Consider the following 23,644-nt stretch of genomic DNA (forward strand, 5'->3'; position numbering starts at 1 on the left):
TTTCTTCTCACTTACGCTGGTGTAAATCAAAAGTAACTCTGTTACAATCAATGGAGACCTAAAATAAGTGTAAAACAGAGGACGTATCAAGTCCCCTTTGAGTGTGGCACCAAAATCCACTTCTGACACACTTTTTCTGTGATTTAGAAATGTTTTCAAATGTGAAATTAGATTACACAATTGTGCTATTTCTTGAGTTGCATAAGGAGGAGATGCCTAATCAACTAAGGAACTGATTTTGATCTCTCTCATAATGATTTAAATCAGTAATAACTCCACTAAAGTCAGAGTTACACCAGTGTCAAATTGGTATAAATGAAAGTCAGGCTACAAAAGAGATGAGATCTGTCCTATACAGATGGAAAAACTGTTATATTCATCTAGAGTGTGTATCTTTAAAAAAGCAGAACTGCCTGTGATTGATGGAATTCTAATGAAAGGTACAGGAATTGTAATGCCTGTCTATGTGTGAAAGTCTATCCTTACATGAATACACAAAGGTCGCTTAGGAACAGAACAATGCAAGTGATATGCGATACGAGTCATACATTGGCCTAACATTCACAAAGATATTGAGGACATGGCTGCTAAATGTAATAGCTCTGCACTAAAGAAATTTAAACCCAAAAGAGATTATGACTACTGGAATCTCCAGGGTCTCCATGGGAAAAATGGGCCTAGATGTATTTATGCTACAAAAGAAAGATTAAGCAGTTATCATGGATTATTGCTCTAATTATCTGAAAGTGGTGTCCTTGGAGAGAACTATGGAACCATGATAAACTGTCATGTTATCAAAAGGAGTAAGTGCAGTCCTAGCTGAGAGGAGATTCCACAGTGAATTGTGAATGACAATGGACTTTATTTCAATGGTACTGGATCTGCAAGGTTTGCTAAACAATATGGACTTGAACACACAATCCGAAGTCCAAGAGATCCACAGATTAATGGACTAAATAGAGTTTGTTTTATGAAAACATGGTTAATAAAAAGGATGGTAACAGGTGAAGACCATAATCTAGTTTTTTTCTGTCCTAACTACATATATTGCAACTATAATCAATAGCAACTTCTTTGAGAAATGCAAGTCACCTATAGGACTAGAATGGAATTAACAAATATCTTAATACAAATTGGCCTTAAAATGTTGATAACTAAGTACCATCTACAAATGTCATCTGCAAGAAGGCCAAACAAAAGTTATCCTACAGTCTACACCAGGGGTCGGCAACCTCTGGCACACGGCTCGCCAGGGTAAGTACCCTGGCGGTCCGGGCCAGTTTGTTTACCTTCTGAGTCCCTCGGCCCCCATTGGTCTGGAGCGGTGAACCATGGCCAATGGGAGCTGCGATCGGCCGAACCTGCGGACGCAGCAGGTAAACAAACCGGCCTGGCCTGCCAGGGTGCTTACCCTGGCGAGCCGCGTGCCAGAGGTTGCCGACTCCTGGTCTACACTATAATCTGCATATACAAATACACTTCAACATCTCCAGCAAGGTGATATGGTTCAAATAAGATATAATTGTCAGTAGCAAGAAAAAAAAGCAATAGTCATGCAAAAAGTGGATCCAAGACCAGATACAGTATTGAGACATAGTAGGACTTCTCCATCTTGCAACAGGAGACTCCTGTTATCAACAGAAGAGAACTTTATTATAAAATATAAACTCTGATGACAGGAGTGCTGGAATGATTATTTGGTCCCTATGAACATGATAGATCCCCGAGGAGGACCCATCCAGTATACTAAAAGGTTCTGCCACTTTTCCAATGGGAAGGACCAGAAAAAACACAGCGATCAACTGAGTCCAGGGGACAATAAATGAAAAAGGAGTGCTGTAATGGATGCTAAAACCTCTTATCAAGCTAGTAATTCTGAAATGCTAATAGAAACTCATTACTACCACAGGATGCAATGAATGATCCATAAATGTATCCTTGAAGTGGTCACTAACAGTGGTATTGGTATTCATTCTAGAGATGATTGCAACATTAAGAAAACTACTTTCTAGTAAAAAGTTATTAGTAGAAAACTATCTCTGTATATTTATTTAACTGGTCTCTAATGACTTCTTCCTAACCAACACTAAGAACCAGAGCTCCATCTTCATGTTGTCAGCTGCCTTTGACACTGTTGACTTTGCTCCTAGTCTTTCAATCTTGCCTTCTCTTGTCTGCTGTGACTCTGTCCTATCCTGGTTTGCCTCCTAACTCTCTATTTGCTCCTTCAGCATGTCCTTTGGAAAATCCTCATCTCCTCTCCAACTTTCTGTGGCGGTTCCCCAGGGTTCTATCATAGGTCTCTGTAATGGGGTTTACACCCCCCGATATTGAGCATAGGCAGAAGGGAGAGGACAGTCTTCCCTACTTATAGGCTAGCAGGCTGACCACATCCAGCACCGGGGCCAATCATGGAGGCATGCACCCACAACTGGGACCAATAAGGAAAATAAGCTGAGCTATAAAGGAAGAAAAACACAGAGAGAAGAGGAAACAGAAAGGTCAGGGATAGCAGAGGGGCAACAGCTCCATGCAAGGCTGCCTCTAAGGCTATGTCTACACTGGCACTTTTGTGGGTATAACTTACATCACTCAGGAGTATGAAAAACACACTCCCGAGTGACATAAGTTACACCAGCAGAAGCGTTGGTATGTCAATGGGAGAGCTCTCTCCCGTTGGCATAGAGAGGCTACACAGGAGACCTTACAGTGGCGCAGCTGCATCTGTACAGCATTGCCACTGGAAGCTCTCTAGTGTAGACATGCACTAGAAAGTGGTAGGGAGACAAAGGAAGACTGCAAGCCCTGGAGTTTAAGGGCTGATTGACTCATTTTAGGTCAAGTTGATGGACTTGGCTAATTAGAGATTAATAGAGGGAGACCAGTTAGGAGAAAGTTGGAACCTCTAGAAAGACTGCCCCCAGAGAAGTTGACAGTCCCCTTCTCTTCTCCCTTTATACCAGGGATCGGCAACCTTTGGCACACAGCCCACCAGAGTAAGCACCCTGGCGGGCCGGGCCGGTTTGTTTACCTGCCGCGTCCACAGGTTCAGCCGATTGCGGCTCCTACTGGCTGCGGTTCGCCGCTCCTGGCCAATCGGGGCTTCGGAAAGCGGCGTGGGCCAAGGGATGTGATATCTGGGAGATTACTTTCTTTTATATTTCCAACCAGGAATAATAATACAGAGCATGTGTAAAGTAGATACCTTGTACCAAATAAGTGCACATGGAGTATATAAAGATATTAGATACAATACCAGAAAATACCACTGAGTCCATATAAATATTGAGACCAACAAATTATGCTGAAAATAAAATTATCCTGAACCTGGAGAATAGATATGGGTAGACAGGATAGTGAATAAGAATTTTCAAAACCAGGAAATTAACATAACTAATAATGTCGCAAAGAAAAGAAAAGTCTTACTAGAAATTTCAGTAAGAGAGAAAGTCTTCAAAGGAGATGGACGTAGGACTTAGAAGTCTGAGGACTTAGAAGAAAGAAGATAAAGGTCTCTCTCTTAACTTTTGACCTGGGCCTGAGTTTGACCTCTGACCTTTGGTGAGTCCGTTGAGATCTTTCTGTTTCTGAAAGAGAAGAAGTGAGAAAAGATGGATCATACCTTTGTCTGAACAACCAAGAATATTAAGTAGGTCAGTTCTATAGCTTTGTCTAGAAAATTTACCCATTGCTGAAAATGGTTGTCAGCAGTGGAAGCACCTGAACCCTGCTGAAGATGGTTTTACTGCAAGTATAGACCATAATAAAGCACAACTGGCCAAATTTTAAAAGGTATTTAGGTGCCTAAAGCAGCAGTTAGGCATCTAGTGGGATATTCAAATGCACCTAGGTTCTTATCTTCTCTTGAAATCAGTGGTAGTTAGGTGTGTAGGCACTTTTGTGAATTCCACTACGCACCTATCTGCAGCTTTAGGCACCTAAATACCTTGAAATATACGTCCTACTGAGCATTATTTCACAAAATTGGGTTAAATCCTACTTAGGATATCCTAGTGTAAATAAGGCTTGTAAATATGGGAGAGTTTAACCTGCACATCTCCCTTTACTTACACAATGCCAGGTCTTCAGCTCATGGATTATGGGGGAAACAATGCACCTGATTCTCTGCTCTGTTACCCCAGATTTACTCCAATGGAACTCCATTGATTTCAGTATGTATACACAGGAGTAAAATGGGGATAAACAGAGTAGAGAATTAGGTCCAATACCTCTCTATTCCCTTCAGATAAACAGAATGATCTGTTCTTGAAATCAAGATAAGAGAATAAAGCCACACCGTTTTTCACATATAAAAGTGGCACCAGCATGTAATCTGAGACTCACAACTGATGAGTTATATTTGTCAATATCTCTCAGTCTCCAACAGTGCAGGATGTTTATCCAAAGAAAGGATTATTGGATAAATATTCTGCCTTTATAAAGGCTCAGAACCTTCTTCCTGACCCAGCAAAGACACAGATCCTCTGGTCCACAGATGGCTCAAGTCTTAGGGAAGAATTGGAAGGACTTGGCCTACTGAGGACCATAAGACTGTGTGCTTGTTCTGAGCTGAAGCTGTGATGAACTTTAAACAACAGGGAAAATCCCAGGGTGAGGTTTTGTAGGCGTGTTGCTGTCAGATTGTTTTTAATATGTTTTCTCTGTAGTGTTTTTAACTAAGAATAAAATAGTCTTGCATAGGAAGCATGTGGTACCTTAAAACTGTGGGCAATTACTCGATTAGACTCTAAAGGGAAAGTAAGATGGTGTGCTTTGGCCATCTCTTGCTGAGATATCACAGTATAGTCAGGGGACTGTGCAGCCTGAAAATACCCCAGTCAGGAGGGAGGGAGACATATGTGTCCACTCAAGAGAGGTGATGGTCAGGGGACCTGAAGCCTAGCCTGCATGCCATTGCTGGATCAGTACAGGTGCAGTTGCCCTAAACTGTGATAGCCACAGGCCTCTTTTTCTTGCTCATGGTAATGCCAGATAATTGAACCCAGTGTAGAGATGGGCAACTACTTCTGCTTAGTCATTATCTCAGCTCAGGTGCAAACCAGCAATATAAAAGGATTCCAAAGTCTCTCAAAGACAGACCAAAATAGGGGCGGGAAGAAAGAGGTTCCTGCAGGGAAAACCCTGTGAATGACTACGTTGAGGACAAAAACTTAGGCTGAGTTTTGTTGTTTTGTTCTTATTTATAGGGCTGATTGCATCACTCATGCTACTATGCCCTATTGAAATGGGACTATTCATGGAGTAAAGTACTGCTCAATGTGAATAAGGTTCTATGACCTGTGTTAAGAATAAGGAAAAACCCCAGGAAGGAGTTAAGCTTAAACCAGACCTATAAGGCTTTGATCCTACAAGTCCATGTATGTGAGCAATCCTCTCTGCCCATGTGGATTGTCACTGAAATCAATGGGGCTTATAAAGCTGTAGAGATTCATGGGGGGAGGGGGGTGAATTCTGTCCCCATTGAAAGTCCCAGGTGCCTCAGCATCAGAAGTAAATGGAAGCAAAATATCCAACTTCTTTTAAGAAGTCCAGCTAAATAACTTTGTGTTCAGCAATGCTCCATGCTAGACCTCCTCAGTTGACCTTTATTTATATCTCAAAGGTTGTTGTTGTTTTTTTTTTTGCCTCCATTTTAAACAAAAAAGTTAATTTATCTAGGAGGCAAGATGACATTTCAGTTTCCTTAAAGAAAATAGATAACTAGAAAAAGGGAGAAAACATCATCTGTTTTTGTAGTATTTTTTTAAGAAGCAGGATGTTTTAGAAACCTTATCTTAGTAAAACAAATAACCTTCTCCTTGAGCTGTGAACAATAGCAACAATAACAAAAAAGTCCTACCGCAGACTTAAAATCCTCAGAATAGAAAAGTCCTTTATAGTCATAGAAAAATATTGTAGAGCTTTAGAAGACAGTCACTGAAGCCCCAGCCCCTAGTGAATTACAACAAAAAGGAGAATGTCCCAATGGCCAGCTTTAATTATTCGTTATGCACTTGAAAATGCCACTTAAATGTGAAAGACCTAGACCCTGCATTTGCTATATGTGTTTGATAAAAGATGCATCCATCATTAGTAGTTTATAGGACATTTCCTCACTGGGATTGAAAAGGAAAACACAGCTTGGTTTTCTCTCTCTGCATATAAAATCCAGCAAAACTTCTACTTGTGCTGACCTGGCTGCAATACCGTCTGCCCTGCCTTGCCAATATGCTGTTTATTTTCAATTTGAGGGATGAGGATGGGTGTAGGAGGTGGTTGTTAGCAGGCAGCAACATGGGGACAGAGTGAACTTCTTTACTTATATTGTTTCTCTCTCATTCTTTATTCCTTGGCTTTTAAACTCCATTGTTTTAGGGTGATTGAATCAGTTTCACAAACTCCCATTCCCATCTTCCAGATGTGGTTCTTCTTCCAAAAAGAATAGCAAGTTCTCTTCAAATAAATGCTTGATTAGTTTCCTTGAAAGTCTGAAACAAAGGCAGTGAAATTGGACGACTAGGCCAAACGTGCCAATAATAGCACTTAATTGCAATTTGTTTTTAACTGTATTTATTTATTGAATCCTCAATCTCAGATGCCTGATTGTGTCCCTGAAATTGATCACAATGCAGCCCATGTAAACATGCTGCATAAAATCCAGTTTACCCTTTAACCTCCAGCTCCCCAATTCCTTGTGACATGTTTCAAGGCTGATGAATGGAAAGAACAATGGTGTTTTTGGTTTGTGTTGGAAACTTTCACTAAAAAGAAGTGATCTTTTCCAATATTTCACAAAATTTCACAAAATTGTCAAAAAAGAGTAACGTCAAAAAAGAGTAACGTTTATCTGATTCAGCTTCCTGCTTCCCCCATAGCTTTATCCACTGACATGATACTAGAGGGAGCTGAGACAGATACATCTTGTGAAATCAAGCTCTCCTTGACTTCAGTAGCACTCTGAGGTGGACCAGGAATACAGGAATGACCTTAATTCTTTTACCTTCATTTATAGAGAAATCTTAAAGGTATTTGGTACTTTCCATCATTATTTCCCTGCCTGCCTGCCTGCCTATTAGAAGGCATTCCAAATTGGCAGAGCTATTAGTTTGTATGTTGGAGCTAGTCTGGTCTGTTTGTGGATCAACTTATGAAAGCTGTCAGAGTGTCAGTCAATCAGTATCATTAACAAACCTAATATCTAGCTTTTTATCATTAGCTCTATATGCAAGTCAGTATCATTAGCCCCATTTTACAGATAAGGAAACTGAAGTATAGGTAGGTGAAGTGACTTGCCAAAGTTCACACAGAGGGCCAGTAGCAAAGGAGGGAATAAAACCTAGGTTGTCTGAGTCCCTGGACAGTATTCAGTCCACTAGGCTATACAGTCTCCCAATTAAAAAATCTCAAGTATCTGCTGCTTTTGCCAACCTTTCATTTATTGCCTATTATACCCTCATCTCCTTGTTTGTAACATTTCACCCTCTCCACACACCTTACTGAATCTTGGGCTCATCCCTACTTACAACACCATGCCTTTTTTTCACAATGCTTCCTTATTCCTGGAACAGCCTCCTTGATCCTATTTGCATACAAGACTCAATCTATATCTTATATTCCTTCCTAGCTGGTCATTATCATGTATTATTTGTTGAAAAACAAGGTGCACAGCAATCTACAAGATATACACTATAAAGAATTTGCTCCAAAGAAATTACAATCTAAAGACAATACACCCAGGGAAGATAAGAACATGCTGATGGGTTGCAGAGAAGGAAGAACTGGAGGCTTAAGAAATATTGTTCTTATTAGCTCATTTCTTGGAAAGGCAATGTAGTCCATGGATAGGGCACTGGACTGAAATGCAGGAGAAATGTGTTATATTCCCAGTTCTATCCGTGGCCTGTGTGTGAGCTGGGGCAAGTCACTCCACCTCTGTGCTTCTGTTTCCCTTCCCACCTATTGTCTAGTTAGATTATAAACTTTTCAGGGCAGAGATTGTCTCCTACTATGTGTCTGTATAGTACCTAGCACAGAGGGGTCATGACCTTAATTGGAGCCTCCAAACACTACTGTAATTCAGATAATTTGTGTTCCACCTGGAAGAAGGGACTCTTACAGAGAAATTAAAAGAGGAAAGGATGGTGGCTTGCATGAAAAAGGTATTTGGGCAAGAGTGGGAAATGCCAGATATGAGCAGGGAGTTGATGGTGGTGTCGACAGAACAGAGGCAGTAAAGGCAGTTTGGGTGAACTCAGTAAAAGCTGATGACAGAGATGTAGGCCAGGATGGAGTTGGGAAGAGCTTTGAAGGCAAAGACAAGACATTCAAACCTGATGCAATGTGAAAAGCTGTGGGACAGGACAGTGCAGGGATCAAGGTGGAGGTTACATGGCTGGATCATGGACGAAGAAGGTTATTTTAGCGGCTGTATTTTGGGTAGGCTGGAAAAGGGTAGTTGCAATAATCAATATGGGAAATAACCAGGGCACAGATGAATGGTTCAGCTGTCACGACAGAGAAGAAGAGAAATATTTTAGAGATGTTGTGAGAGAAGCACAGCAGTACAGCCCATGTGTGTGGGGATGAGAATGAGGAGTCAACGAAGACGCTCTGTTTGCAAGTTTGGATGAAAGGAAGGATAGTGGTAGTGTCCCCAGTAATGTTGAATGGGGGATATAACATTCTGTACCTTGGGGGAGCGTCCTGTAACCCCCATATTCCTCATTTTTATATAATCATAATCTTACCTATAAAGCATGTCTTGTAAGCTATCAGGGGAAAGGTTATGATCTGCTGAAAGTCATTTCTCTATCCATATATGTGTATCATTAATGCATATGAAGTTGTGAGAATTGTGTTGTATGGTTGTCACTAAAACATGCTGTAAGTTGGGGAATCAGCCAGATATTAGCTTCCCAGAGGCAACAGCAAGGAAAGTAACCAACACCCGTGCAGGGTTTCAAACAACCCATCAACAACCATTGTCCAGCAAGGGAGCTACAATTCAATCACTCACCTGCATGAGGCCACACCAGGGGAATTGCTCAACCTTGCCTGGAGACTCAGGAATGCCCCCAGACATGCCTGGACTCAGCACATAGACTGAGGGTAGAAAACAGACAGAGTAGACACATACTGGGCCTTTCTCCTGCCCCGACCTATGCTGCAAACAACAAAGACACTGAAAAGACGACTGAAGACTCCAACAGAGGAGATTAGCCCAGGTTTAAGGAACAAACCTGTATATTAAGGACTGCAATATCCAGTGGGGTGAGAAGAACTGCTTAATCTAGATGTTGTCCAGTCTAATAGGGTTGAGAGTTTAGACTGCGTGCTTATATTTTATTTCTTTTGGTAACTAACTCTGAGTTTTTGTGTATCACTTAAAATCTACCTTTTATAGTCATAAATTTGTTTTCCTGTTTATCTTTACCAGTGAGTTTGTATAAAGTGTGGGAAATCTGTTCAGGTTTTGCAAAGGCTGGTGTATATCCACTTTCTATTGATGAAGTGGTGAACCAATTAATACATCTGCACTGCCCATCTTGAGCAGTGCAAGTCGGTATATTCCTGAGGTACAGTGTTGGGAGCTGGGGGAATTTGGCTCTGGTGCCTTTCTCTGTGTGATTCATCAATGGCTCTGGGAGCATTTATGTAATCTAGCTGGGTGTGGGGTCTCCACATGCGGTTGTGCTGATTGATAACAGTTCCTGGAGGGGCTTGCTGATGGTCACTAGCAAGGGATTGTGAGAGACAGCCCAGGCTGGAGAGAGTTCAGGGGGCACAGAGGTCCCATGGTCCCAGGCTGCACCCAGGGGATCCTGTCACAGGGGATTGGAGAGGTTTAGGAGTCAACAGTTGCTTTTTTTTCACCTCCTCTTTATCTAATTGACATTTGAACTAAATTAGAAATGTGTGTAGTTATTAAAACTCCAGATTGGAAGTGAAACCCTAAAAGCATCTCAATGCAAGAGGACAAGGGGCTTATTGGTATCTGGAAGTAAGTTTCTGGCCTGACCAGTTCTGTGAACCCCAAGTGACTAATATCACAACTTGTATCTAAAAGGTGTCAAGGAAGTTGTCCATAGAAAGCCAATAACATACTGATCGGTAATATTATTGTGTGGTGTATGTACAGAGGACAAACTCAAAATTACAAACATATTGGAAATTATGTTATCAAAGGGTGTCTGCCAGGCAGGGCTAAAGATCCTAGACAAAGGAATGTCACCTGGAAGGAAATCTTCAAGCTACATCAAGAGGGAATGCAAATACTAATTACATAGAAAGTAAACAGGACCATCAAGACAGCAGTGGGAGGAGATTGCAGGAAACAGATCAATTTGCATTTTAGCAAACACCAGTGTGGGAAGAAACCAGCATGGAATTTCCTTTATCATCAGACTCCACGTTGCCTTCCTCACAGCTTAAACAAACTTAGTTTTGTGGGGAGGGGTAATCATTCAAAGAATCAATCTAAGATTCCCTGGATTATAAAGAGAAGGGCAAAGAACCCCAAGTGATCTTTCATCTAAGAAGACAAAGGAACCAAATATTTTGGACTTTGTGGGAGATCCTGACCAGAAACATGGTCAGCCATTTTGCTGGATAGTAGACTGGTAAGGAAATTACCTTGAAAAAAGGCTATATAGCTTGTTTTGTTAAGTCTTAGACACTAGAAAGCGTTTTTCATTTTTATTTGCTTGTAACCATTTCTAACTCTATCCTTTGTACTTGAATTCACTTAAAATCTAATCTAATTTTGTTAATAAACTTGTTTTACATGTAATATAAACAGTGCTGTGTTTGATTTAAAGTGGGTGAAAACTCCATTTAAAGTGCCAAGCTGTTGGGCATTGTATCCTGAAAGGAACAAACAAACCTTAATATCTCTTTGAATGGTCCAGGAGAGGGTTGGACATTTCAGAGAACAGCTTTTGGGACAACTCAGGACTAGGAGGTGCTGGGGTCATCTTGCCAGGTATAACCAGATTGCGGCTGGAGGGTAACAAGCAGGCTGCTGGAATCAGAATTGCTGAGTCAGAGCTGGTTAACCCATAGGCACTCAGTGCACACTTGAATGCTGAGTGGTATTGTCCAGACAAGAGAACCACAGCAGCAGACCTTTTTTAGACACTTAGGGTTACAGACCAGGCAGTGACACAACCCCTTTCTAGCCTAAATTGCACCGTAGAATGTGACAAGAAATATATCTACCCACAAGCCTATTGGTTAACCCAATCCAATGTGGCAATTTAGGACACCTGTGCACAAGCAAGAATGTTGCCAGTTTCCCTTTCTTCTTGATACTTGTAACACCAATCATTAGGATCTGTCAAAGCTCCAGCACCCATCAGCACAAGTAGAGGGCTGATGCCTGTTCTCCCACATGCACAAAAAACATACCACATCACCTCCATTCTCAGTCAGTGCTGGGACCTCTCAATATTTCATTATCCACAACTCTTCTTGGCATAAGGAGTTTTCATATTGACACTGTGCTCTAAAGCTTGACTTAAAGATCCATTTGCACATAACCCCAAAGTAATTAGTAAAGGTTGTCCTGCAGAGTTTCATTCTATTGTTTCAGAGTAGCAGCCGTGTTAGTCTGTATCCGCAAAAATAACAGGAGTACTTGTGGCACCTTAGAGTGGGTTGTAGCCCATGAAAGCTTATGCTCTAATAAATTTGTTAGTCTCTAAGGTGCCACAAGTACTCCTGTTATTCTATTGTTTGTTAGGTAGGAATTTTAAGAATTTTTTTTTTTTTTTGCGTGTTGCAATTGCTTTGTTTTCTGTGAAATTACAAAAATAATTTGCCTTCAAAATGATGATGGCGTACCTAGTGCTCAGAGAAGCTGGAAAATCCCAAGAGGTTTGCTGTTTTCCATTCAGGTAAAAAATAAAACATTAAATGAAGTTTAAACTAACTGACAGTAAGCCAGGGTCAGACAAAGTGCATATCATTTCAAGGACAAAAGCCAGATGATTCTAGAAGACAGTAGCTCAGAGAGCAACTCGTTTTTATTGCAAAGCCTTTGAGTGTTGTTTTGTATTCTTTATAAGTTTTAATAAAGATGGTTCACTGGTGGGTACCTGGAGTAAACACATGCAGACATATCACTTTTCTTTCTTAAGAAATGTCTGCAGTATACGGTGTTTAACATTTTTATGCCTTTGTGACTCTACATATCCTTGATTTCATCACTCCCTGGGTGCTGTAGCTTATTTTCCAAGTTAAACAAAGACATTGGCAGAGGAACTACAAAGTGTTCTAATCTCCTGACCCCCACACTGACAGTTCAATATATTTTAGAACAACTAAAGATATGGAAGTGGAATTATGGCACAAGCAGCCACTTCAAAAGAATGTTTTATAAATTTATTGCTTTACTGTGTAGTGCAACTACTGTAGTTTTAAGAGAGCAAGGACATACATCTGGAAAATAAAACATAATGATTGTGGCTCACTGGAACTAAAAGATAAAAACATCTGTCACATACAATTGTACAGAAAATGTGAGATTATTGGTTTCTTAGGGGTTTATTAATTTGATATATTTCAATTCTGACTTGCTATGCGAGGAGGGTGATGGTGGGGAAATTGCCACATAGCTGATGACTTGCAATCATTTTGTAAAGTGTTCTGATCTTATTTTTCACCTGTATCTAAAATTCACCCACTTAACTAGAAAGAGGTGCTCTCCACTCAGCAAGCAGTCTCTTGCAGTGACTGTAAGAGCCCATAGTCAGGCTTCAAATGTCACCACATTGCCATCTTACTGTGAATGACTGAAATTTACTTCCCATTGTTACTGGTGCTGAAAATTGCTACTAGATTCCACAGTTCATAATGTATTGTCTAAAGTGAAAACATATCCAGGACTGAACTGACCTTTAAGAAAACTGCACTTTCATCCTCAAAATACTGGACTATTGCAATATTTAATTTAAAAGGTTAGTTGGAAAAGGGTAAGGATTGTTGCTTGGAACATGTGTCTTCACATAATGCTGGGGTGTCAAAATATAAGAAAAAAATACCCATTGATTACTCAGCTAACCAGGAGGTGTTTTGGGAAAGTTGTGTAGATGAGAATAATTGTGTTAATCTGGTTGAGAAGGAAGACAATAATTATTTATAATATGTATTATTCGTGTTGAGGCCCAATCTGAAATCAGGGCACCATTCTGCTAGAGGCTTTACATACGAAGAGTTCCCTGAACAGGGCTTGTCTACACAGCAAGTTCCTGAGCTGTAGCAATGTGCTTGCAGGATGTTACCGTGTGGCAAGCTGGTATAGATACGTAGACATGGCCTATATACACAAAACAGACAAAAGGTGGAAGAAGGGAAGGATTCGTCCACCCACCCCCCCACCCCCCACCCCAGTTTTACAGAGATGGAACTGAGGTACAAGGAGATTTAGTAACTTGCCCATGGTCAGACAGAAAATCTGACAAAGTCAAAAATTAAACCCAAGTCTCCTGAGGCCTATTCAAGTGTCCTGACCACAGAATCATCCTTCTCCTCTGCAATGGTTCATACGGGGTTGATTACTTGTGTAGCTAGGATAGTTTGCACCAGACCTTCAGTTAACAGAAGGAGCAAGAAAAGAACCTGATAGCAGAGTTGCCAATCTTAGGAGCGCTGACCACAAACAGACTTCCCCCATCCTTTATCAGAGGTAAGGATAAGTATTTAAGATATGATTAATCCTTTTTGAGGCTCAGAATGGAGAGGAATGCTTGCTGTAAGTGCTGGTTGGCTGTAGTACTAAGGGATCAGATTAAGGAGGATAACAACTTCTTTCAGAATGACAGATAAATATGAGACATCCACGGAATACATGTATGACTGTTTTTAGACTTAGAAGAAGTGACAGAAGTAATGATCATATGTGTAAGCAGTAAGATGAGTGTGTTAGAAGCACAGCATTGTGAAAACAGAATGGCATAAAGACTAGTAACCATAAGGAGAGGTGAAAAAGGAGAGAAAGAAATATATTAATGGATTAATTAACTGTTCAATAAGTTTTGCATCCTACATGTCTCTTAAGCAGGCTGGCCAGAAAACAAGAATTCCCTTTTGGAAAAAAAAAAAGTGAAATTTTGGCATTTGGATTTGTTCCTTATCAGCATAAAAATGAGATTTTTCAAAAACAGGGAGCCACATACCCTAAAATAGCCAATAGCCTTCTGGTTAGGACACTCACCTGGGATGTGGGAGACCTACTACATTCAGCTCTCTACTCTGAATCATTTGGATTAAGGGCTTGGACCTGTTTCCCACATATCATGTGAGTGCCCTAACCATCAGGCTATTGACTCTCCTTCAGTGGTGCTTTCTGTCTCTCTCTGTCCCTTTGGTTTTGACCAGAAATTCTATCCTGGATCTGGGCAATTTTTCCTGACTAAAGATTATTCAAAACTAATACATTTCCATAAAAAGTCTCAGCTTTGAAGAATCTGACAAAAATTTAGTTGAAAAATTAATGACTAGCTCTACTGTCTTGGAAGCTAAGTACTTAAGTAAAGTCCAATTATTCATGACTGAACACCGGTGACATTATAGCAGAATTTTTGGAAGCCATTTCGATCCCTCACTAATTTCACACACTCAGCAGCTAGCCTCCCAAAAATCTGCCATACACCATCTATCTCTTTGCTGGTAGTCTCCTACAACAATGACCCATCACTATTCTTTGCATGATATCTCTCTCAAAGTTATTTCCATCTCTATGCCTGATGTGACCAAAGTACATATGTTTATGCCTGCTGATTTCCAAGAGTACAGTCTGCTTCTCTCCAATAATATTTCTAACATAAGTGTTTGTCACCTTTTCTGTCCAGGAGATATGCAAGAGTCTTTGCCAGCACCACATTTAAAGGCTTCAATTTTCTTTTTGTCAGCTTCATTAGTTGTCTAGAATTTGTATTCATGAGTCATGGTGGGGAAAAAATTAGCTTTTTACCAGTTGATCTTTTATACATTTCAAGATGCCATGTTTTTTCCACACTTTTATAAGAGAGGCCATGGCTAAGTGTGCCATCCCTAATCTTCTTCCGATTTCTTCAGAGCAGCCTCCTTGGTTGGATATGTATGATCCCAGATAAGAAAATTACTTTACCACCTCTAGAGCTTGACCATTAATCACAATGTTTGCTTGTATCCTTTTATCATTGATCATGTCAACATACGCTCATCTATTAACTTGGAGCTAATAGAAGAGAAATAGAAGTAATGGAAGACTTCATTGTGTATTTTGTAGATATGAATTCCTTAGAAAATTCTGTACGAACAGAAGAGTGATAATTTTTTCAGGGTCAGCATTCATGAATATTACTAAGCTGCACTACATTCCTGGGGACTGATGTCATAAAAAATGCTAAGCCTAAGTGCAATTTTCCACCTAATAATTACATATAATTTTTTTCCTAGTCATTTACACCTGTTCAGAGTAGGTATTTCTCAAAGGCAAATGTCAATTTTGCTGAAATTTTTGAATTTCAACTTAGAAAATCATGAAATGTTCTGTTTCAATTCCACAGTTAATCTCTGATTTTGACTGAGCCACCACAGTGACTCATAGGAGTTGTATGCCAAGCTTCCTGACAGGACTACATCTCCCATGATGCATCTGTGGTCACAGGACTCCCATGGTACACCAAAGTGGCTCAAGTGGACAGGCACCATTGTGCATGATGGGAGATGTAATCTGGCTGGGGAGTCTGTCACATAGCGGAGAATGGGGGCAATATTAAAATCAATAAGCCTCCTTGCATGCTTAAAGCTAAGAATGAGCATAAGTGTTGACAGGATTGAACCCTTAATAATTCCTTTGTCTTCTAATGTAAAAAGCGTTCATATATTTGCAACCTGTTATGTCTTCCAAACAGACATTTAGTCATCACTTATAAAAGCTATAAATATTTATTAGTAGTTCTTGTAGGGCCTTAATCCACAACCATTACTCACATTATTCAGCATTTACTCATTAACCAATGTGAAGGTTGCACAATTGGGCACTACGTCTTTCCCAATCCCTCTCACTGCAAACATTTGTTTTGTTAATGTTGCTCTTTGCTTATACATATGATATGCTATGATTAGAATGCCACACTTGAACAAACCAATATAGTGACTGGGATTTAAAATGTCAGGATTCAAGGAAGAGGTAGGCAGGAAACAAAGAAAAAAAAAAGCAGGAGTGTTCAGCAGTATTGTTGAGGAATGAAATGTATTCTGCTAGGATAAATGGCATAAATACTTTGGCTGCCACTGGAGTGAGTTTAGATAGAAATTTGGATAATAAAAGTAGCCAGGTAATTCACTGATGTAGCAACAGATCTCTTGGGTAGTTAGAAATAGCAGATAAGCCAATATTCTTCAAGATAAGACAGGCCTGTAAGAACCTGGCTTGAATCTTTATCATGGGGATTTTAATTACCCTGATATTGATTTTGATAACAACTATGCAAAAAAAAAAGGGAAAGAGGTTCTTCTAGAAGGAGTGTAGAATTGCTTTTTTTTTTAACACAAAGTTTGCTAAACAGCCTGCATAGTTAGAGGCAATTCTATATCTAGTCCAATGATTTGAGATAAGTATAATAAATAAGGTTGATGATAAGGAGCATGCAGTATCCAGTGAATAAAAAATCATTAGGTTTGAAATACTGCTGAGGTTTTGTACCAGAGAAATAAGCATAAAATGTTTGATTTCAGAAAAGCTGACTTTGAAACACTCAGAGGAATTTCGACAGCTTCCCACTTCCGGAATCTTTCCCTGCTGTAGGGAAGGGATCCAGCAACAGGGAGCTGCCGGAGCCTTTCCCCGCTGCCAGAGCCTTTCCCTGTTCTGGAGCCTTTCCCTGCAGTGGGGAAAAGGTCCAGCAGTGGGAGCTGGCAGAGCCTTTCTCTGTTGCCTCTCCCCAACAGAAACTTTCCTACTGCTAGAGTCTTTTCCTGCTGCAGGAAAAAGATCCATCAGCAGGACACTATGCTGCTAAACATAGCAGAGGAGAGGCATGGCATGGGCAAGTATGGAGCTATGTAGGGCACGTACTTGTGTACATACTCAGACTCTTTAGGCATGTCTTTACTCACCTAAGCCATGCTTCATGGTCTACACCACTATTTATAGCTGTGTTAGGGGGGCTATGTGAGTATGTACACTATACACCACCCAAACAAGAGTGCAGCGTAGATGTACCCTAAATGTAATAGGTCCAAATCTGTTCTTAAGTATGACAGTGCAATACTGCTGAAGTTAAAGTCCCTGCTGAGCTAAATCAGCCCTCATCTGAAACATGGGATTTTACCAGTGTAATTGAGGACAGACTTTGGCTGCAGAAACGTGTCCAAATCAGAAAAAATAAGGATACATAGCTTTAAGGTGCTTGACTGGCTTATTCTTGCTCACATGCTCAGGGTCTAATTGATCACCATACGTGGGGTCAGGAAGGCAAGGAACCCTGGTGGGCCAGTCTTATCTCAAAAGGGAAAATACTATCAAGCGTGCAAAAACTCAATCACTGTCTCCTAAAACCTCACAACTTCCTTAGTGCCAGAATACACCAAGACCTGATTGAGCTAAACTGATATGCTTCACATGGTGATCCCTGAGCAAATGAGAGCCAGAACCAAAATGCAATGCAATGTTCCACACAAGATGGGATCACATACCTCGATGGGCACACATAAGTTTCACAGAGGTGCCCCTCCGGCTAGAAGTGCTTCATCTCTGACATGACACTCCGTTGGCAGGCCATTTTCACCACCTTAAGGCTTTCTACATGGTTTCCATTTCTTCTGCTGACCCCATCTATGAGCCAAACTCCAGGATTACATAGAATCTTGTGACTCATGTGCACGCTAAGCCCCTCAGCGCTCTAGTACCCCTTGAGAACTGACTTAGACTCTGGGCCTCAATCACCTTTGATTTCATACTGGATTTCCCAAACTCTGACAGCCACACAGCGGTTTTGACCATTGTAGACCAACTGACCAAAATGGTGCACTTCATTCCTTGTGACTACCTGCCCTCTGATAAAACAATGGCTCAACTCCTGGTAGCACATGTTATCCACCTTCATGGGCTTCTGGTCTGTATCACGTAGGACTGAAGCCAACAGTTTGTCTCACACTTTTGGTGAGAAATGCTCCAGTTACTGGAGGTTCACATTTTAACCTCCTCCACATACCACCCCCAGACAGATGAGCAGACAAAATGGGTGAAGCAAGTGCTAGAGCAATACCAAAACTGCTTTGTCAACTACCACCAAGGTAAATGGTTCTCCCTCCTACCTTATGCCAAATTCTCATACAACAATGCTAACCATGCCTCCACAGGACAGTTTTTTAAATGCAAATTACAGGTTTCATCCTTGCTTTCACCTGGCCTTGCCAGCAATCTTTCCAAATCCAACAGCCACCAAGTGGTTCCACCAAATTCATCATAGCCAGTAGGTGTTAAAGGACCACCTTGAAGCTGCAAAAGAGGACTTCAATCAGTACACAGACCATAGACGCCAAGAAGGCCATGCTCCCACAATGGGCTAAAGGGTCTGGCTTTCAGCAAAATAACCTCTGTATGAATAAGCTTTACCAGAAGCTAGACAACCAGTTCCTTGGACCAATTCCATATTTTTCAGCAAATCAGCCCTGTTACCTTCAAATTGAAGCTCCCTCAGTCCCTTTAGATACATCCTGTTTTCCATGTATCCCTCTTGAAGCCTTATATGGAGCACAGGTCCCAATAGCTGCTTCCACCACCCCAGATCCAAGGGCATTTAGGAATATATAGTCCACACTATCCTTAACTCTAAACTGCAGAGTGGGAGATTATGCTAACTCATTGATTGGGAAGGCTATGGTCCTCAGGAGCACTCCTGGGAACTTGCTGCCCAGGTCCATGACTTGATAAAAATATTTCATTAAGGCATCTGGATAAATGAGGTCAGGCGCCAACCTGGAGGAAAGGCACACTGGTAATATAAGTATCCATGGGATTAGAACCCAGATCTGCAGAGTCTGGGTGAGCTGACATTCCCACATGATGGTCCTGTAGAACCCCATCCAAGGAGCACCGTGGAGATTGGGAGCTGCATGAAGTACTGCCCAAAGGGTCCAGAGTGACAACACCCTGTTTTCCTCTGATTGGCCAAGTATCCTACTTAATCCTGGAGGGTGCCCCAGGAAGTTGTCTGGGCAATTATATAGACATCTGGTCTGCTGTGACTCCAGACCTTGCTTTCTGATCTCCAGTCTTTAAATTCAGAAAGGGGAAATACATAAAAATGAGGAAACTAGTTAAACAGAAATTAAAAGGTACAGTCACAAAAGTGAAATGCCTGCAAGCTGCATGGAAACTTTTAAAAAAGACTATAGCAGAGGTTCAAATTAAATGTGTATCCCAAATTACAAAACATGGTAAGAGGACCAAAAAAGTGCCACCATGGCTAAACAATAAAGTAAAAGAAGTGGTTAGAGGCAAAAAGGCATTCTTTAAAATTTGGAAGTTAAATCCTATTGAGGAAAAAGGGCCATAAACTCTGGCAAGTGAAGTGTAAAAGTATAATTAGGCAGACAAAAAAAATTGAAGCACAACTAGCCAAAGACTCAAAAACTAACAGTGCAAATATTCAATGGGGTCCACTGGATGATCGAGGAGCTAAAGGCGAACTCAAGGACAATAACGCCATTGCTAAGAAGCTAAATGAATTGTTTGCACTGGTCTTCACTTCAGAGGATGTGAGGGAGATTCCCACACCTAAGCCATTCTTTTTAGGTGACAAATTTGAGGAACTATCTCATATTGAGGTGTCATTAGAGGAGGTTTTGGAACAAATTGATAAATTAAACAGTAATAAGTCACCAGGACCAGATGGTATTCACCCAAGAGTTCTGAAGGAACTCAAATATGAAATTGCAGAACTACTAACTGTGGTATGTACCCTATCATTTAAACCAGCTTCTGTACTAGATGACTGGAGGATAGCTAATGTGTAGTGCTCTACCAAATTCAGTCTATTTTGGTCAGTTTCACAGTCATAGGATTTTTAAAATAGTAAATTTCATGATTTCATATATTTACATCTGAAATTTCATGGTGTTGTAATTGGGGGGGGTCCTGACCAAAAAAGGAGATTTGGAGGGTTTGCAAGGTTGTTGTACGGGGGGTTGTGGAACTGCTACTCTTACTTCTGCGCTGTTGCTGGTGGTGGCAATGACTGGAAGATAGCTAATGTAACACCAATATTTAAAAGGGGCTCTAGAGGTGATTCCGGCAATTACAGACCGGTAAGTCTAACGTCAGTACCGGGCAAATTAGTTGAAACAATAGTAAATAATAAAATTGCCAGACACATAGAAGAACATAAATTGTTGGGCAAAAGTCAAAATGGTTTCTGTAAAGGGAAATCATGTCTTACTAATCTATTAGAGTTCTTTGAAGGGGGTCAACAAACATGTGGACAAGGTGGAGCCAGTGGACATAGTGTACTTAGATTTCCAGAAAGCCTTTGACAAGGTCCCTCACCAAAGGCTCTTACATAAATTAAGTTGTCATGGGCTAGGAGGGAAGATCCTTTCATGGATTGAGAACTGGTTAATAGACAGGGAACAAAGGGGTAGGAATAAATGGTAAATTTTCAGAATGGAGAAGGGTAACAAGTGGTGGAACACTTGGGTCAGTCCTAGGACCAATCCTATTCAACTTATTCATAAATGATCTGGAGAAAGGGGTAAACAGTGAGGTGGCAAGGTTTGCAGATGATACTAAACTGCTCAAGATAGTTAAGACCAAAGCAGACTGTGAAGAACTTCAAAAAGATCTCACAAAAATAAGTGATTAGGCAACAAAATGGTAAATGAAATTTAATGTGGATAATTGTAAAGTAATGCACATTGGAAAAAATAACCCCAACTATACATACAATATGATGGAGGCTAAATTAACAACAACTAATCAGTAAAGAGATCCTGGAGTCATCGTGGATAGTTCTCCAAAGACGTCCACGCAGTGTGCAGTGGCAGTCAAAAAATCAAATAGGATGTTAGGAATAATTTAAAAAGGGATAGAGAATAAGACAGAGAATATCTTATTGCCCTTCTATAAATCCATGGTACACCCACATCTTGAATACTGCGTACAGATGTGGTCTCCTCATCTCAAAAAATATATACTGGCATTAGAAATGGTTCAGAGAAGGGCAACTAAAATGTTTAGGGTTTTGGAACGGGTCCCATATGAGGAGAGATTAAAGAGAATAAGACTTTTCAGGCAGGAAAAGAGGAGACTAAGGGGGGATATGATAGAGGTATATAAAATCATGAGTGGTGTGGAGAAAGTGAATAAGGAAAAGTTATTTACTTGTTCCCATAATATAAGAACTAGGGGCCACCAAATGAAATTAATGGGCAGCAGATTTAAAACAAATAAAAGGAAGTTCTTCACACAGCACACAGTCAACCTGCGGAACTCCTTGCCTGAGGAGGTTGTGAAGGCTAGGACTATAACAGGATTTAAAAGAGAACTAGATAAATTCATGGAGGTTAAGTCCATTGATGGCTATTAGCCAGGATGGGTAAGGAATGGTGTCCCTAGCCTGTTTGTCAGAGGGTGGAGCTGGATGGCAGGAGAGAGATCACTTGATCATTACCTGTTAGGTTCACTCCCTCTGGGACACCTGGCATTGGCCACTGTCAGAGGACAGGATACTGGGCTGGATGGACCTTTGGTCTGACCCAGTATGGCCATTCTTATGTTCTTATGGCACTGCCTTTAGAGATGGGCAGCTGGAGAGTAGCAGCTGTCGGCTGGGAGCCCAGCTCTGAAGGCAGAGTCACTGCTAACAGCAGCACAGACGTAAGGATGGCATGGTATGGTATTGCCACCCTTCTGCACTGATGCTTGCAGAGCTGGGCCTTCAGTCAGCAACCACCACTCTCCAACCACCCAGTTCTGAAGGCAGCGCAGAAGTAAGGGTGGCAATACCACGATCCCCTCTAAAATAACTTTGTGACCCCCCCTGCAACTCCCTTTTGGGTCAGGACCCCCAATTTGATAAATGTTGGTCTCCCCCATGAAATCTGTATAGTATAGGGTAAAGACACACAAAAGACTAGATTTCATGAAGGGAGACCAAATTTCATGGTCCGTGACACGTTTTTCATGGTCATGAATTTGGTAGGTCCCTAATAATGTGACACAATTTAAAAAAAAAAAAAAAAAAAAAAAAAAGACTCCAGAGGCAATCCTGGCAATTACAGGCCCGTAAACCTAATTTCAGTACTAGGTAGATTGGTTGAAACTATAGTAAAGAACAGAATTATCAGACACATAGATGAACATGATATGTTGGGAAGAGTCAACGTGTCTTTTGTAAAAGGAAATCATGCCTCACCAGTCTATTAGAATTCTTTGAGGGGATCAACAAATGTGGACAAGGGTGATCCAGGGATATAGTGTACTTGGACTTTCAGAAAGCCTTTGACAAAGTCCCTCACCAAAGGCTCTTAAGCAAAGTTATCAGTCATGAGATAAGAGGAAAGGTCCTCTTATGGCTCAATAACTGGTTAAAAGGCAGGAAACAAAGGGTAGAAATAAAGAGTGCGTTTTCAGAATGGAGAGAGGTAAATAGTGGTGTCCCCCAGAGATCTGTATGGGGACTAGTGCTGTTCAATATAATCATAAATGATCTGGAGAAAGAGGTAAAGAGTGATATGGCAAAATTTGCAGACAATACAAAATTACTCAAAATAGTTAAGTCCAAAGCAGACTGAAAAAGTTACAAAGGGATCCCACTAAATTGGGTGACAGGGCAACAAAATGGCAGATTAAATTCAGTGTTCATAAATGCAAAGTAATGCACATTGGAAATCATCTTCCCAACCATACATACAAAATGACGGGATCTAAATTAGCTGTTATTACTCAAGAGAGAGAGATCTTGGAGTCATTGTGGATAGTTCTCTGAAAACATCTACTCAATGTACTCAGTCAAAAAAGCTAACACAACGTTAAGAATCATTAGGAAAGGGATAGATAATAAGGCAGAAAATATCACAATGCCACTACATAAATCCCTGGTACGCCCACACCTTGAATACTGTGTGCACTTCTGTTCATCACATCTCAACAAGACATACTGGAATTGGAACACATACAAAGGGCAACAAAAATGATTAAGGGTATGGAACAGCTTCTGTATGAGGAGAGATTGAAAAGACTCGGGCTGTTCAGCTAAGAAAGTGACAACTAAGGGGGGGTATGATAGAGGTCTATATAATCATGACTGGTGTGGAGAAAGAAAATAAGGAAGTGTTATTTACTCCTTCTCATAACGAAAGAACCAGGGAGCACCCACTGACATTAATATGCAGCAGGTTTAAAAGAAACAAAAGGAAGTACTTCTTCACACAATATGCTATGTGGAAATATTTGCTAAGGAATGTTGTGAAGGTCAAAACTATAACAGGGTCCTAAAAATACTTATATTATTTCATGGAGGATGGTTTCATCAATGGCTATTAGCACAGATGGCCAGGAATGCAACCCCATAGTCTGCGTGTCCCTAGCCTCTGACTGCCAGAAGCTGGGAGTGAACGACGGGGGATGCATCGCTCAACGATTGCCTGTTCTTTT

Source organism: Emys orbicularis, chromosome 1 (assembly GCF_028017835.1).
Source record: "Emys orbicularis isolate rEmyOrb1 chromosome 1, rEmyOrb1.hap1, whole genome shotgun sequence".
Taxonomy (NCBI): Eukaryota; Metazoa; Chordata; order Testudines; family Emydidae; genus Emys; species Emys orbicularis.